The 19,250-nt window shown below is 33.2% G+C and overlaps 1 long non-coding RNA gene across 1 annotated transcript in view; it reads right to left on the reverse strand.

Annotated features, from left to right (window-relative positions):
• The window catches only part of LOC145737827 (uncharacterized), a 126,989-nt gene extending 120,942 nt beyond the window's left edge, over window positions 1-6,047 (reverse strand). Inside the window, exons 1-2 of the long non-coding RNA XR_014180508.1 lie at window positions 5,882-6,047; window positions 5,523-5,725 (exon numbers count right to left, since the gene is read on the reverse strand). This is a non-coding gene — a long non-coding RNA (uncharacterized LOC145737827). The remainder of the gene's footprint in view (window positions 1-5,522; window positions 5,726-5,881) is intronic.
• Between the last annotated feature and the right edge of the window lie 13,203 nt (window positions 6,048-19,250).

Raw genomic sequence — 19,250 nt, forward strand, 5'->3', positions numbered from 1 at the left:
TTGCCCTGTTGGCCCATAGTCTTTCCTAGGCGGCGGCGGGGTTCTGTACGAGCGGGTATTGTCAAATGGAGGTTGTCTTTGCGCTATTGGCCCATAGGCCCCTTCTTCTGTCTGACGCTGTGGTCTGAAGGTAAGTGGCGCTGCGCACTCTTCAGGAGCGTTGTCAATAGTGGCGCAAAGTTTTTTAACCTCGTCCAAATTTCTGGGTGGGTTATTGGGAAAATTTGTCAGCCAGTAGTATTTGGCTCTTGGTATGTCCCTTAACCCATTCTGAAAGATATCTAAGAATTCATCGAGGTCCAGGTTTTCCCTGTATTCCTCGTATAGTACCCGTAAATCGTAGAAAAAATTTTTTGTCTGTTCTAGGTCCCTTTGTTTCCTTTGCTTCACCTTTGCCAGTAGATGGCGACTGTGATTACCGTCGCTAAATTCTGTTCTAAATGCCTGACAGATGTGTAGCCAGTTGCTTTCGGGGTATGCTGCCTTATACTCTCTATACCAAATGTTTGCAGCCCCCTGCAGGTACGAGTGGAAGTATAGGATTTTTAGGGCATCGTTCCAACTATTGGCCACCGCTGTCCGTTCATACGTGCCGATAAATTGGGGAGCTGAATCGCTACCCGGGTTAAACGTCGGCGGGCTGATAAATTGAGGTAATGCGGGTGTTTTTTCTCCTGCCTCTACAGTCGAAATGGTAATGTCCGCCATTTCCCTTGATCTCTTCTTGCCTTCTAATGCTTTATCTCCTTTTTCAGGGTGTATTTGTGTTCCTGTCTCTATCACCGTATTTTCCAGATCGTTTTCTGGTTCTTGTGGCTGCTCAGTGTCTTCCCTTCTTGTATTTACAAGCGTAAGGGTTAAGTGATCTGTTTCTTGCATCCAAGGGTCTCCTACGCTTGAACTCCTGTGCCTTGGTTGAAAGGGGCTGCTAGGATTTGCTGATCTCAAGTTGTACGCTTTTCTCATTCCTGTTAGGGCGTACGGCTTGGTTTGGCCACAGATATGGAGATCAGTAGCCCCGGGATTCAACAAGGCGCCTCCACCATGTCACGTTTTGGGGGTAGCGTAGGAAGAGAAAAAACAATCGTAGCTCAAGTATGTCTTCTTTATTTATTACTTGGAATACAATAAATAGATCTTACCCCCAGACTAAAAGGGCCGCTAGCACCGCCGCTGGCGGGACGCGCATGGAACACTTTCTGAGAGGGGGTGTGTAGATGCGTGGGTGTAGGGGAATGGGCGTAAGGCCTTCTGAAGTGCCGCCAAGCGGTACCCTCTCGATACGAGCTGGGTACCCCTATGTCCGGCCCGCCCAAAGGATTTACTTAAGGCCCTGCAAGCCCTCTTGAAGTGTCGCCAAGCGAAAACCCTCTCGATACGAGCTGGGAGCCCCTTTGACCGACACGCCCAAAGGACTTACTTCAGGTACTGATAGGTTCAAGAGTTCGGACGGTCACCTCAGGGTTGCGTAAGAACTCTCGTCTTTTCAGCCTGGATTTCCAAGAAGGTATCGAGCCGTCCGGGCACTAGGAAGTTCGCACTGATGCTCGAAGACCGACCTAGAGACCAGTAATCTTCGATGGCTTGAGACGCTGATTAAATACCCACATCGTGACCCCAATTTGCCGGTCTTGCTGATTCAGACAGTGCACTAGGGGAGACCGGGGCCCGACTAGGTAACGGAACATAGTGCAATTTATGTTATTCGTGACAATATAAACTGTCTATAAAACTGTCATACCTACTTATGATATGCCCAGTTCAAATTTGTGTTTTTTAATTTGTTAATGATCAGTATCAAATAAATAGTGATTTTCTGAATCAACAGCTGTTAACACTGAGTATGAGCCACGAGTAGGACTGTCCATATTACTGTTATTGAGAACCATCCCATAGTATTTCCTCAAACAAGGAAAACAATAAAATGTGGATTTATAGTCTCAACGAAACAATTGAAACACTTGCTTACTATTTTGTTGTATTATACAGGGGGTTCAAGAGCACCCTCGACATAGGAGATAAACATGGGAAAACGGTTTTGATTTTTTGCGCCTGCACAATTCATTTAATGGAAAAATGATTCAGATAAAAGTTGTAGAGCACATTTTCGCCTACCAACCTGTAATTTTTTTATTACAGTTTAATTTAATCACTGTGACAATTTATTACCATAAGTAAATCTAATTGTAAGTAAATTAAATTTTGTTTTTGTATGATATAGTAAGAGTAACAAAATTTAATATACAGTAAAAAAGAAAGGCCTGTTTTTGTTCTTTAAAAGGCCTGTTGGTAAAGACACTTTTAATCGTTGCCAATTTATTATTAATCAATAGTGTTGAAATTATGATAAACAATATTAAAATTTGTCTACTATGAAAATTGAACTATATACGTACTACATAATAATAAGTTGGTTACGGTTGAAAATGTCTTTATGAATGGGCTTATAATTAGAAAAAAAAAAAATTCCTGACATTTGGTGAATGCCAAAAATTGAGTATTAGTAATGCGCTCTGTTACGAGATGGCGCTTCTTTTACTCCCAAACGTTAACATTGCAGTTTCCAGTCTAAAGGAGGATAGTTTGTGGTTGTGTTTTGTGTTGTCAAGTAAAATTCTCACTTGTCACTTTGCTTTTGTTTATTTGTTTTAGCATGCTGCTAAAATTAATTATATTTTTATGACAAAATACAACAATTTAACTAATGAAAATTATACACTAAAATCAAGTAAATGTATATTTTTTGATTGACATAATGGATACAACAGCTGTTGGCCTAGGTAAGATTACAATGGCAATTTCATACCTAACCATGCTATTGCTGATGCATCATTACTACACATTTTTGTACTAACATTTTTTAAGGGTGGTTCTAGTAACTAATTCGGCTAGTCTTACAGATCTGCAACTGATATATGCTGCATACATCACTACTTTTCCATATGGATAAAAAAGCACAACTTTTATGAAGAAAGTGACTGCATTTTCCAGGGACTGCAATCAAGTCAAGTTGAAGAAGAATAAAGTCCTGTGCAATATTTTAAACTATCTACATTAGGTACAACAGTGGATTAAAAAGCAAGTTTTAAGGTGAGTTAAACTGATCTAGAGAAGAGAGTTAAACAAAAACAATTAATTAAATTTCTATTTTATTTTTCTACCACTTTATTATTGATTATTTTGGAAACTCAAAGGCACCTTCTGGAGGCATTAATTTATGTTATTTAAGAAAATAATGTTTGTATTTAACTATAACGTTTTGTTTTTCAGATACCATCATTAACTTAATATTTTAAAATACCGACCGGGACTTTTGATTTCGTTTTTTTAGTAGCTATTAACCTCCCAAAAATAATGATGTGCCACACTTGTCAAAAAATTATACCTAGTGTACTTAGGTATTTGTTTTTTTTCAAATATGCATTTGAAATTCATATGTTATCATAATGAGTAAATAATTTAGTTTGATATGATTAAGCTGTTTCATCAACCTCGAATTCAAACATGTGAGTATCTGAAAAGTAAATAACTAACAAAAAACATATTTTTTTTTAAATAAATGAAAAGTACCATAAGAAACTCTCTCTTTTTCGAAGAAGCAATAAACCTTATTATTAAATTATATAAAACTAAATTATCTACTCATTATGACAACATATCAAATTCAATTGCTTATTTTTTAAAAAAATCTTAACATACCAAGTGCATAATACAAGTACACTAGGTATATTTTTTGACAAGTGTGACACATAATCAGTTTCAGAAGGTCTGTGGCTACTAAAAAATGAAATAAAAAGTTGAGGTCTGTATTTGAAAATTTGAAGTTGATGTTGGTATCTAAAAAAGTAATGTCTGAGCTGAAAAATAAAACTATTTTCTTGAAGAGCATAAAAAAGTGCCTCCAGCAGGTGCCGCTGATTAAAAAGGTAAAAAAATAAAATAGAAATTTGAGTTTTCCGGTTTTTGTCAGATATCTCCGGATGTAATGAAACTTTTTTGAATTTTTTTTTATAAAATTATTTAGCAATAACATGCGCAACTTTGCCTCCATTGAACTAAAGCTCTATCAACTATAGTTTCTGAGATAGCAATGCTAATGCATCGAATTTGTAACACCTTGTATGTTTGATTTACAATCATGGTACTAGATAAGCAAATGTTGTATCATATAAGTAATTTCGTAGCCATCATTTGATCTGAAGAATTGACACTTATATAAATTAGATTATTACAGTTCCTTTAAACATGCATTTAGATAACACTACATACAGTGCTTTTGTAACATGCATGCTGCCTAAGTTCAATAAAATTAAAAAGACTAACTTTTCACAAAAATTCTCGGACCCCTATGTTTTTCATTTTATTAAATGCTGCTTGTGTTATATGAATTGGAATTATACAGGGCCCAAAAACTGGGTATTTAAAACATTTTTGATCTTTTAAATGGCAACACTTCTTTTATTGTATAACTTGGATTCTAGAAAAACAATTCTAAGTATTGTTCCATGCAACTTGTACCACAATTATCCTGTAAATATTGATAATTTGAAACCAATAATTTTCCAATAAATCAGATTAACATCCCCAAAAATTATTGATGACATTTTAAAAAAAAATGTAAAAAGATAATAAACTGTCTTGGTTATTGTAACAGTCCATAGAGTTCATTTTGAACAGCTGTTTTTAATTTTTTTCAATCTTTTTAAGTAAAAGTTGTGGGACCTATAATTTTGAAAAGTCTTTTTGACATTTGTTTAAAAACAATTGAATATCAGTATGGAGTATGTTGCATGAAATATGTTAAGAATTGTTTGTAGAATCCAAAACCTTCTATAAAAATAAGGTTCCAAGTGTTTTTGCAAAAAGTAAAGCTCACTTTATAGAACAAAATTTAGTTTAAGTATTAGTATTCACTGTAAAATTGAAGGTGATTATAATTGATAAGTTTATGGAGGTTATTACATGACATATAAACTGACAAGTGCCAGTACATAAATAGTAAATATTAAATAAAAAGTTGTAGCTTGTAGCTGCAATCCTTTTTCTTTATGCTAATACCCAAAACAAAAACGAAAAAGTTAATAAAATCATGTACCTAAAAACTATAATTTTTGGGATAATATTCATCTGTCAATGCCCGGTTAACCATCCTGCAGGTGCGAAAAAGGCAAAAAGATTTAATTTTAGTATTAGCCATAAAAAATTTTGGTTTTTAAGTGAATACAGTTATTACTAATACTAAATTTTAATTATTTTTTTTATAAACTTCTTTGGTCATTGGCATTGATTCTATTCTTAGTCCTAATATTAATAATATAACTAAAATTAAATTTTGCTTTATAAACTAGGCTTAAGTCCCTTCCATTTCATCACATTCAAGACATTGTATAATACATATTAACTCAATGTTGAGCAATGCCATTTACTAAAGTGTACAATGATAATTATTAAACATAAAACAATAATGAAAAATGCATTGGTTTTCATTTGAATGTTAATTTAAGTAAAATCAATATACTGACCTTAAAACTTGCTTTTTTATTCACTGTTCTAATGTAAGTAGTTGAACCCATTGCACACCATTTCACTCTTCAACTTGATTGATAAGTTGCAATCTTCTTAGTGGGTAATCTGTTCTTCGCTTAGGTCAATTTCTTCATAAAAGTTGTATTTTCTCATCCACATGGAAAAGTAGTGAAGTATTCAGCATATACAGGATACAGATCTGTGAAATAGGCCCAATTTGTTAGTTGAACCACCCTTAAAAAATTGTCAGATGAGACAAATTTTTAGTAATGTATACAAGTGATGCATCAGCAGAGATTATTTTAGTTTAGTTTAGGTTAGGTATGAAATTGCCTAATTGCCATTGAAATCTTACCTGGGCTAGCAGGCGTTGTGTGCATTATGTCTATCGAAAAATATACATTTACTTGAATTTAGTGAATAATCTTCACCAATTATTAGACTATTGTAATAAAAATACAATTTATTTTAGCTGCATGTTAGTTTTTTTGACACAACAAAACGAAAACAAAACAGCAAAGTGACAAGTTGGCATTTGACATCATATCAGATCCAAGAGGGCCTATCAGCGGAACTTCTTTTCTGTGTGTGTTACGCCGGGTGACGTCACAGTGGATGCTCGGGCGCACAATATGCACTTAATACCCAAGGAATTACAGACGTTGTCCGTGGTTTTGTATTACTATTTGATTCTCTCTCTTCATTAAAGTATAGTATTTGTAGGAAGGGGTTCACGTTCAAGTTCGTCTAAACAAAATATCTACAAATTTAGATTCAATAAGTATTGGATTTATTGTTTTAAAAGAACATTGCAGCAGCACAAAGATGTTTTCTTTACAATCATAGTACTTGATCGGTAGATGTCTCATATAAGTGGTTTCTAGAACTCATATTTAAACTCACCACAAACTACACTTTATTCAAAAATATTACTACTATTACTTAACATGCTTTTAGATAAGGCTACATATACTCATGACATATTAGCTTGAGGTTCAGAAATGCAGTTTACTGAAGCACCTAATGATGATATTGTTATATTGTGTTAAACATAAAAGAACACTGTAAACTGCAATGATTTTCACTTTTCAGTAAATGTTAATATATTGGAATTATAGTTTAGTTTGAATAAAAACAGTTAACTTTAACTGTTCAACAGTTAACAGTAACTTTAACTGTTTTTATTCGCACATAAAAAAATTTGTTGTTGGAAAAATGTAAGTAATTAAATACTTGTCTAGCATCAATGATATCTGGTGTTAAGTAACTAAATTGCTGGCAAATTGTCAAAAGTTTGAGCGATATGTATATCACAATTTTTTAAAATTAAGGAGAACTAGATGGCTGTGCAGATATAATGTCATTAGAATCATTTTAGAGCAGTATACAGAGTTAAAAGCCTACTTTGCATTAGTTGTAGATAAAGAAAAATATTACACGGCTAGGACTTTAAATAGCATGTTACAGGATTCTCAAAATTACTTATATTTGTTCTTAAAGCCTCTTATATAAAATGAATAAATTAAATTTGATATTTCAAAAAGATTATTTGGAAATTGGTAAAGCATTTGAAGATGTCCAAACAATAATAATGTTTCTGGCTGCAAACATTTTTAAGCCGGTATTTCTTAATTTTAATGATGTTGTCAACAATATAACCAATGATTTAGCTCTTCATGTACAAGCAACATTGAGCTGGGTATTGAATTTAATCTAGCCTTAAATGAAAATAAAATATCCACCCAGGATCTCATCAATATATATATAAGGACAGATTAAAAAAATATGTTCATTGTCTATTGAAAGGTACAATAGATAGACTTCCCACAAATCTCATTCACTTTTGTTGGAAGGATCGAGTCGTGCTTGTGCAAAAATAAATAAGCAGGAGTAATTTACAACAGACTTTAATTAACTGATAAATGTGAGAAAAAATAAGAATTATAATTCAGAGAGTAAAGAACAGTTTACATACAAGCCTTTTATAACAACTGAATCACTATGACTACTGACTGACAGTCACAACTGACTGACAAGACCTAACCTAACTAGGGATGAACGATTTCATTGTTTACAACACCCCCTCTCAATGAAATTGTTCAACGACTTAAAAATAAACAAAATGAATTTAAGAGTCATTTTGACATACCTACATCCTCTACAAACTTGTCAAATTTAACTCGAGGTAAAGGCTTTGTAAGCCCATCTGCTAACTGATGCTCTGTACCAACTTTCATAATCTTTACAAATCCTTTATCACATTTTTCCTTAACAAATGAAAACTTAATATCTAAGTGTTTAACTCTACGGATATTTTCAGGATTATTTGCGATCTTAATTGCAGAATGGTTATCTTCATACATTGGTATTGGTTTATCAACGTTTACAATTTGAAAATCTGAAATCAGTTTTCTTAGCCAACACGCTTCACCCACTGCTTGTGTCAACGCAATGAATTCGGATTTTGTTGAAGAGATCGAGACCGTTTGCTGTTTTCTACTTGTCAATCAGAATCAACATAACCACAAATGATATCAGTATTACATACCTTCTTGAAAAACAATTTTAAATCTAAAGTACCTTTAACATAACGGAGAACCCTCTTAAGCGCCTTAAACAAATTGACATTTGGTTTATCTTGAAAACGACTTAAAATCGAGACACAATTGCATAAGTCTGGTCGAGTTGCTGATACAGCATATAAAAGAGTACCGATTATTTGTCTGCACTTTTTGATTAGGTCTTTATCGATGTCTGAACATTTTAACATGTCAGAATAAAAATTTGAATCCATTGGGGTACTAATAGGGTTACAATCTTGCATCTTAAACCTTTGCAATACCCGTTTTAAATAATCACCTTGAGAAAGTTTAGTACATCCCAACTCCAAATTTTGAACAACATTTACACCCAAATAATCAGTAATAATTCCGAGGTCTTTCATAGAAAAATTCTTATTTAGTACAAATTTTAAATCATTAACTTCGGTAATATCTGTGCCCAAAATTAGAAGATCATCAACATAAAATAGCACAAAAATCTTTGACTGGTCTGTAATTTTACTATAAAGACAAGGATCGTTTTCAGATCTTCTGAACCCAGTTTCAACCATTAAAATGTTAAATTTGAAATTCCAACATTTTTGTGAACCTTTGAGCCCATATATTGACTTCTTCAATTTGCACACAGTTGCAGCCTTATTTACATTCTGACCAGGAAATGACATGTAAACGTCATCAGTGATGTCACCATATAAAAAGGCACTTTGCACATCCATTTGATATACAGGTAATCCTAGAGAGTAGAGCGCGACGGTGTCGAACGGACGACGTGCTTCTGAAACGCTCCGCAATCTAATCGTTTATCTACGTGTTGGTTAAAGCTATAAATTTCACACAAGAAGTTATGAGTGGTAAAAGTGGTGGGCAAAAAATTGAGGTGAAAAAGAAAGTGCTAGTTATATGTTACATAAATAACCCTTTTATTAGAAATACTTAAACTATGTAATGTATCAGCAACTATGTAATGTGTAGTCAGCAACTAATTTTATATAAAATAACTAGAAATGTAGTGCTCGGGTTCAGTTCCATATTATCAAGTTCACTTTGTAACTCGTCCGAAATAAATTTGTGTTTTTTAAAAACCATTATTTGTGGTTTTCAAATTTAACTGGCGCAGTCAGTAGGATTCTGATTGAACGAGTTCGACAAAAATCGCGAAATCCGGTCGGTTTTAACGGTTTGTCAATCGGAACGTAAAACCTTAAAAACACGTTTTGGAGAGTGAACGAGTGAGTGGAGAAAGTCCAACTTCGACTCAACTCCGGGAACTGTAGGATTAAGTACCTGGGATTCCTCCAACAAGGTTCTTTTAGGATTAGAAGTTAAGTGCCTGGGATTCCTCCAATAAGGTTCCTTTAGGATAGCAGTAAGCAACTACATATAGAAGACTAAGTATCCAGCATCCATTCGAGAATGATAAAGCTCATCATAGCCGAAATCTTATTGTAAGTGACTTCCTTTTTTCCATTTTCTTTTTTTCTCCCTATGATACAGCTCGAATTTAATTAATCTTTATAGTTTATGTCTGACATTGAAGATATTGCTTCTGAATTATCACAACTAAGTTTAACAAGTAGAAACGTTTTATCTTCCACTCGTATTGAACAAGAACAATCTGAATATTTAACTATTTTAAGTAAACACTTTCAAACATTCAAGAAGTAAGTGAATCTAACAAAATGAATAGAGACATTAGTTTACTTAGATATCAAGCAGACAACATACCACCTTTTGACGGTAATACTAGGACTTCGCAAAGATTTATCAGTTCTTGCGAAAATTTGTTACGTAATTTTCAAAATGCTGAAAACCCAGCAGATCCAATAAATGTTATATTGTTTGATATCATCTTAGGTAAATTACGTGGCAGGGCCGCTGATTTAATTGGTACTAGGTCCGAAATTAATTCATGGAATGCTTTAAAAAGAGCTTTAAATTTAACTTTTTCTGATCAACGTGGAATTGACTGTCTAATTCAAGATCTTATTTCACTAAAACCACAAAAGAACGGACATCCTCTTCAGTTTGGTATGCGTATACAAGATGCTCGCAGTCTCTTTTTTGCAAAATTAAGCACAGAAGTGCATGATGAAAATGAAAAAATTATTAAAATTGCACACTACGATGATTTTGCTTTAAAGACTTATCTAGCAGGATTACCGTATCATTTACAATTAGTTGTAAGGTTGAAAGACCCTGAAAATTTAGAGGAAGCATGAGCACATACATCTGAAGAAGAAAACTTTCTGCAGTTTAGTTTAGGAAGAAATAATGTTTCAAGTACTCTTCCAAATTTCAAACAACATATATAGATACATAGATATTCGCGAATCTAATTTCAAAATTCAAATGGACAAGTCTGAATTTTTAAAGAAAGAAGTCCAATATTTGGGACATGTAGTAACAACAGAAGGTGTCAAGCCTAACCCAGATAAAGTATCAGCAATTAAAAAATTTCCTATTCCTAAGACCCAAAAGGAAATTAAATCGTTTCTCGGTTTACTAGGATACTATCGACGATTTATTAAAGACTTTGCTAAGATTACAAAACCACTAACACAATGCTTAAAGAAAGATTCGAAAATTACTCACAACTCAGATTTTATTAATTCATTTGAACATTGCAAACAACTTCTCGTCAATGCACCCATACTGCAGTACCCAGATTTTGAAAAACAGTTTATTTTAACGACAGATGCAAGCAACTTTGCTATCGGAGCCGTATTGTCACATGGAAATGTACCTCATGATAAACCAGTGGCATATGCTTCTAGGACATTAAACGATAGTGAAACTAAATACTCCACTATTGAAAAGGAATTACTTGCCATAGTCTGGGCATGCAAATATTTTCAACCTTATTTGTTTGGACGAAAATTTCAGATATATACCGATCATCGACCTCTAATTTGGCTTTTCAATTTAAAAGAACCAAACAGCAAGTTAGTGAGATGGAGACTTAAACTCGAAGAATACGACTATGAGATCGTATACAAAAAGGGTAAACAAAATCAAAATGCAGATGCTTTATCCCGTATACAGATAAATGCTCTAGAGAGTGAAAGTATTTTTAATAATCCTGGCGATATTGACGTTGATATTGACCAATTTCTAAATCGATTTATTAACGAAAACAATAACCCCAGTAATTTAAATACTAGAGAAATGCAGGACGCAATCTCTTTATTTGATGAAAATTTAATAGAACCTAAATCAACTCCAAATAGAGTTAATATTCTCCAGGACATAAAAATTAAATCTTCATTAGATCAAAATCAAGAACAGACCTTACAAACTTCTCATTCTTGTAGTAATGGCAATTCAACTAATGATGGTATTACGATTCTCGATGATATCATAAATAATAAACCTTACCAAATAATAATATCAAAAAATCCCTACGACAAAATTGACGTAACATGGGACAGTTTCAAAAAACTTCAAATTTGGCACTTAAAAATACCTAAATCAAATTATAACCTTATATTGGAATTTCTTAAAACTTATACAACAAATAATAAAACATTTTACCTATATTTTCATGATGATAGCATGTATTTAGATTTCAACAAGGTTTACATGCACCATTTCTACAAAAGCGGACTAAAGTTAGTTAAATGTACAAAACTAATAAATTCTGTAAGGAACAAAGAAGAAAGACTCCTATTAATCAAACACCAACATGAAGGTAAATGCAATCACCGTGGTATTAATGAAACCATGGAAAAATTAAAACTAAGTTATTATTGGCCATCCATGAAAACAGACGTAACAAAATACATCTCTGAATGTACTATTTATCAAACTAACAAATATGGCAGAAAACCGTCATATGCTCCTCTAGTTCTTACCGAAACAACGAGTAAACCATTCCAAATACTTCATATTGATATTTTCAAGTTTGATAATCAAAATTTTCTTACTATAATTGACACATTTTCGAAACTAGGTCAAGCATTGTCAGTTCAAGGTAAAACAGCCATAGAAATATGTAAAGCTTTAATACATTACTTCTCGTTCTATGGACTACCCGAAAAAGTTATAATGGACAATGGCACGGAATTTAAAAATACAACTGTACAAGAACTTCTTAAAAGTCATAAAATTAACGTTCATTTTACCACCCCTTTCCATCACGAATCGAATTCACCAGTGGAACGATTGCACTCTACCCTGATTGAACACCTTAGAATTTTAAGTGATGGTTTTAAAGATGAGGACGTTAACACTTAATGAGTTATGCTTTAATAGCATATAATAGTTCTATTCATTCCTCTACCCATTTTGCTCCATATGAATTAACCTTTGGACACACAAGCTCAAGAGACCCTTGTGAACTAATCAACACAGGTTTTTATACTGATTATGTATACACTCATCATAATAAAGTTAAACATCTTTATGATGAAATTAAAGACAAGTTAGAAAGCCAGAAACAAAGAGTTATTGAAAAACGCAATACTCTAGGACCTGAACATAATTTCAAATCAGGTCAAACTGTATATAAATCTAATTCCCAACGTAATAAAAAACATAAGAAATATACAGGACCCTTTGAAATAATTGAACTTCTAGATAATAATAATGTTAGATTAAAAAATAAAAATAAGAATAGTGAAGAAATAGTACATGTTAAGGAATTAAAAACTCCTATTGTTGTAGGATCATCGTCCAGACTAGGACAGAAGTAATTTACCATAACCTTAACTCCAACCCTGGAATCCTTCCACAAAAACTTGGAAACGCACAAAATATAATAGATACATGGTCATTGAAGTAGAATACATCAAGATGGGAAAATTGGAGCAACAGAAGTGGATGCTTATTATCCCAAATCAAGTAGTGGCACACCAACTCTGTGGATCAACAAAAGAAAACGTCCCTCCAAAAGGATCTTACCTTGTAGAAGTAAGCAACGATTGTGAAGTTATTGTTAACAACTTTTACTTGAAAACCTATAAGAACTCTAAAATCGATTTCAAGAGAATTGAGCTTCCTGTGTTAAACACCACAATTAGAAATTACGAGTACAAACCTCTGAAGTTCAGTGAAACAAAGTTAAGTGCTCTAAATTTTAACAAAGTGCAACAAATACAAGATATTTTCAATAGTGAAAGTGAAAAAACAAAGTACATTTTACAAAACGCCAAACCAAATCAAGTTCTTAATATATAGACCATTCCATTATATATTATTGTAGTATTAATTTGCATCTATTTAAGTTACAAAAAGATCTACCCTCTTCTAAGAAGGATGCCTCCAACCTCCGAAACCTCACATGATCCAGGAGCTTCAGATATTATAGTGTAGTTTCCAAATTCGACGTAGTCTCATTTCTAGGTCGGGAGGAGTTATATGTTACATACCTAACCCTTTTATTAGAAATACTTAAACTATGTAATGTATAGTCAGCAACTATGTAATGTGTAGTCAGCAACTAATTTTATATAAAATAACTAGAAATGTAGTGCTCGGGTTCAGTTCCATATTATTAAGCTCACTTTGTAACTCGTCCGAAATAAATTTGTGTTTTTTAAAAACCATTATTTTTGGTTTTCAAATTTAACTCGCGTGTCAAAGTAGGCCACCGTTAGATAGCGATACACCGAGAAGCATCTTCGACGTTCGACGCAAATTGCGTAGCGTTTCAGAGTGGTTCTAGAACGTTGTTTACCGAATATAAAAGAAAAAGGTGGATTTGGGAACGCGGTAAAGTTTAAATAGTAGAATAATTGTGGAATTGTAGTAGTGTTTTTAGTAGCTGAATTAATTATTGTACAGAGTGTTTTGGAGTGTAAATAAATTTATTAATTGTTGAGTTAAATTAATAACATTCTTTACATCACATTCTTCGATTGCTCAAACTTTGGTAAGATTTACATTTACTTCATTGTCACGTGATAAGCACTTCACTTTTACAAAGGTAAATATTAATGTCACCTCCTATTAGCCAGCCTAATTTGCTAGATTGTAGGGTCAAATATCTATCCAATATAATTTGATTGGTTAGCAAAATGTCATAAAAAATACTTACACCACATAACATGTCAATATCTTTACTAATGTTAAAGTCAGGATCGGCTAGTATTACATGCTCCGGTATCGAAATGCAGTTTGAATCAAATGATCTTATCGGCATCGCTTCAGTAATTTTCGGTAAAACTAAACAATTTACTTCTGTTTGGAAACTCCCGATGCGTGATTTTAATGTACACCTAGTTTTATATCTACCTTGCAAAAAGTTGTTACTTCCAACACCCGAAACAGAATAGTTAACTTCTTTTTTATGGATACCAATTTTTTTACAAAAGCTCCCAGTAATGAAATTTGATTGTGAGCCTTGATCTAGTAAAATAGTCGCCTTAAACTGTAATCCTGTATTTAGGATGAAAACAGAAACAGCGCATATTTATTAGCCCGACTTATTAACGTAGTTTGAGTCGAGACAAGGGCCGCATTCGTTTTCAAGCTTAATGGAGCGAGCAGAGCGTCTTTGACGTCACAATGACGTAATTTAACAATTGGTCCTTCGTTCGTCTGCTCGAGCCACTCGGCCTGCGTTTATTTCGCTTGCTGCAGCAGTTCTTGGAAGGCGCAAGGTCTCGACAGTTCTCAAATGTTTTGGATTCAAACAGTTTAGATACAGTTTCAGCCTTACCGCTTCGTGCTTTCTTTTATTAGGATCAAATTTTAAAAATGAATTGCATTTAAATATTGAATGACTTGATTTACAGTAAAAACAAGTAAATTTGTTATTGCTATTTGTTAGTAATGAGTACGATTTTTGAACTTTTAATTAAAATTTCTATTATTGTTTCATTTTGATTTTTATTACTTTTTGTACTCACAGTTTCACGTTTCTCTAAAAACTCACATTTCTCTTTAACAAAATTGAGCAAGTTCTCAAAAGTGGGTAGATCAGTATTACATTTTTTAGATTCCCAATCCTTACGAGCTGGGTGGTCAAGTTTTGTAACCATTAAATAAACAAGTAACACTGACCACTGATCTGTGGGTTGATTTAATGCTTTTAAACCTTAAACATTTTTATTAAATAAATCAAATAAGCTACGCAATTCAGTATGTGATTCTTTGACTACCGAAGGCGCTTTAAATAAACCATTGACAAAATTAAAAATAATTAGTCTATTATTTTCGTATCTGTCTTTTAACATGTTTACGGCAATACTATAATTATCTTTTGTAGTTTTAGTCTACTCTAACATCAAGGTGTGCTTTTAAATAATAAAACTTGTGCAATTCATCCATTGATGAGTTTTGATTTAAAATCAATTATTGAATAAAATGCATCTCGAAATTCCAACTAATGAATTGTTTATAATGTTTGGTAATTTTATTGAAAACCCCGTAACACGTCGCTGGGAATTATGTGATTTCAGTCGGGAGAGGTTATCAATTGACTCTATTTTATGATGATTTGACAATATCAGTGAAGCACGCGCACTTATTTCATAAAATAAATCTTAAAATTGATATCTTCCTGGTTTTTCTTGACTAATATTATCAGCTGATAATGCCAATCATCGGTGTCAATAACAATTATATTTCGTCCTGGTGGTCCCCTAAACCTAAGTCAATTTACCAGCCGCTGCTGGAAATCCAGGTCTCCAAGTTTTCAATTCCACCCTTCAAGGTTATCGCCGAGGCTTGACGACACTCTAATCAAAGTCTCTAATCTTTCAATAGCGTTTCGTCTTCTTCGCCTCTAAAGACCATCCGCTATTCGGCTTTAAGGACTATGTTCTTTCTCCAAGTGGACTGTATTAATTAAACTGGTGGAAAAGTCAAATCCACAACTAATAATCTTAAAATTTAATTACGGTTTTAAACCAGAAAGAAATCAACTGTTGTGCGAGTCTTTCCATTCTCTCGCAGACTGCACATAACTTATCGCGGGCGAACCTCCGCGATGTTGCCGACTTTTTAAAGAGTTAGCAATCTAGTAACGAAGGAATTTTTTTTTGATAAACAAAACCTCACCAATTATATCGCTGTTTACCGAATGATGCGATATGAATGGTGCTGTTCCTAGATTTTGGGAAGCCATTTGAACGTTCTAGCTTATATAGTTGAGTACAGATGTCACTATATGTGGTACAACAGCTATTGGGTTAATAGGTTGGACGGTTCGGCCGCTAGGGAGCGTCAAATTTGACTCGTTTTTTATGTCTTTTTTGGTGCATCTTTTCTTACAATCGTCACTAACTAGGTTATTTGCAACACTTTGTATAAACTTTTGTAAGTCAATGAATAGCCAATGAAATAAGATTTCTATTGACGTACAAAAGTTGATTGGTTAGTGCTACGGATTCGAAGCTAGAGAGAGTCAAAATTTTTAGAGTGAAATTATATAATTTATAATTCTTCGTTGTTTTCCAATGGATTTAATTTATGTTTAAATTTAAATGGAAGAAGTTTAAAAATTATTTATAATATAATTAGTACGAAATAGTATTTTTTTATTTGTTTACTTTTAATACTAATGCTAATAGTTCGGTAGCGGGTTAAAATTCAGGTTAGCTTAGTTAATTAGTTAGATTAGGTACTGCAAGTGTATATTTTATTTTTATTTTACATAAAATGGTAAATATCTCAGAAATGGATACAGATAGGTAGAACCGGAAGTTTTGAATTTTTGTTTCTTATTTTAGCATATTGATTTAGTGACATAAGACAGAACAGTGACATAAGAAGAAACCACGATTTCTGCCGTTAATAAAGTGAAAGAGTAAATAATTATAGCAAAAAGAGAAAATCAAATATATGTATTTTATCGTAAATGAACACTACAAAAACAGTAACTAAAACAAAAAGCGATTATCAAACTTTCGAAACAACACCCAAACTGAAAGCAGAAAGCTAGCTAACAAAACTGATACCTGAGTTTAGCTGTTACCTTTATTTAAAAAAAGTGTAGTTTACGATTTGGGTCGTTTTATGACAGGACCTTCTTTTGATGGGCGCTCCCAAATAGAGGTACATATTTTTTAGTCACGAAGCTGAAATTGTTAGAATAATAAAATTATATAAGGTATTGTCATCTTTCATTTTCCGGGACTCACCATGGTGATTTCGGTTATTTGAGAAGACCGGAATTTAGACATAGTTGAGCAATTCGACGTTCAATGAAATGTTGCTTCTTCCTCTACAACATGGCAAAATTATATTTGAGATACGACGTATTGGTTTTTGGTTTCCATCGTCACTTTTATTAGTCTAATGGGCGTCATATTCTATTTTTAACAATGTTAATTCAACTTGTTTTCTGATTACAGTGCTGTTTCAGAAATTATGTTTTTCGACGACTGACTTTGAAAGTACCACATGTACGCTTCCATTTAACAGCAGAAGAGCTCTAGAGCAGAAAATGAATCATTTTCTGCTCTTTAGCGTTTTCGCTTTCTACAACTTTTTGGGTGAAAATGAATCATTTTCTGCTCTAGAGCGTTTTCGCTTTCTACTAACAATCTACTCACCAACTTTTTCGGCGTTTCCATAACAACGCTTGACATACCTGTTTGAAATAAACACATTCCGTCAAAGTGATTTATCATGTGACACGAAGTGCGCTCTATAAGCTCTCGTCAAATAAGAACGTATCAAATTGACTCTCTCTTAAGAGAACTGTTGTGTGTTAACTGTAAACCAAGAATATTAGATAAGACGCAGTCAAAGGCTTTTGTTAGATCGCAAAGCAGTCCCCAACGTCGAAACTGGTATTAACTTATTCAACAAGTATATTGATACCCATAGTCGTAAATTATTCATTACGAAATCCAAACTGACATTCAGTGAAAAGCTTGTGAGTTTCAAAAAATTTGATGATTCTGTTACTAAGTGCTTTTTCAAGCAGTTTAGACAATGGCATATAGCCTCTATTCCTGTTTGTTTAATACAATTAAAAAAAAATATATGGGTGCATATATTTAAGTCGTTCATTAAAGTAAAAGAATTGGTAAAGCATGCGTTAATAGGACTCTTTACCAACTACATTATATCGCTACGACTTTCCACCTTATACACTGTTGGAATATTTTACCTAAAAAACGGACTAATTTTTATGTTAATTTTTGTATAGGTACTGTAAATAATAGGTAGAACGTGAAACTAAGTATTTTCTTTTTGTATTCATATTCTACAAATATCTGATACCAATATAATTGTATTATATCACGGTCAGAAAAACCAAATGGTCGATAGCCCTTTTCATTATTAGGAAATATATATGAGATATATACAATGGTAAATAATTTAATGGCGTATTTATTGGGTCAAAATAATCCGATTTACCACAACTTACCTCAGACGAAAAGTCAAGGGAAACAGAAATACAGGGGGTCAAAGTAATTTTTTTAAAATAGTATTTTTCAAATAACTTTCAAAAAACTTAAGTAATGGTAAATAATTTAATAGCGGCTTTCTGGGATCAAAATAATTCGATTTAGCACAACTTACCTCAGACCAATCGTCAACGAAAATAGATATACAGGGGGTCAAAGTAATTCTACGATATTTCGTATCCCCGACCAATTCAACGATTCGGAATATTTTTATTTAAATTATTTCTCACTTGCAGTGAGAAATGAGCTAAATTCCATCCTCCAAGAAGATGACAAATTGCAATCATGTATGGCACCAAATAATTTAATTCCGAATATCTCGGAAACGGTTGATTCTCTAAGATCTCTCTAAGACCTACCAACTAAGTATACCTTTTCTGCTCAGAAAATATTGGATAACAGATACTCTGATGTCAGTTGTCACTTCGCTTTACCAGAAAAAAGTTAGAGCGATTTAAAAGCAAACCATTTATTGTAGATGGCGCCCTCTATAAGCTAGCACCCTCAGAAACATTGGAATACCTAATTTTAGTGAAAAACTCCTTGAATTTTAAAAAAATAACTTTGATCTCCTGTATTTCTGTTTCCGTTAACTTTTCATCTAAGGTAAGTTGTGCTAAATTGTATGATTTTGACCCAATAAATACATACCAGGTGTACAAGAGCACCCTGGACATAGGAGATTAACATGGGAAAACGGTTTTGATTTTTTTGCGCCTGTACGGTTGATTTGGTTGAAAAACCGTACCAGCAACAATGACCTGTTTACCCGTTGCCCGACAACCGCCTATACAGTGCAGGC

The sequence above is a fragment of the Ips typographus genome, linkage group LG14 (assembly GCF_016097725.1).
Source record: "Ips typographus isolate SLU linkage group LG14, UJ_Ityp_2.0, whole genome shotgun sequence".
Classification (NCBI taxonomy): domain Eukaryota; kingdom Metazoa; phylum Arthropoda; class Insecta; order Coleoptera; family Curculionidae; genus Ips; species Ips typographus.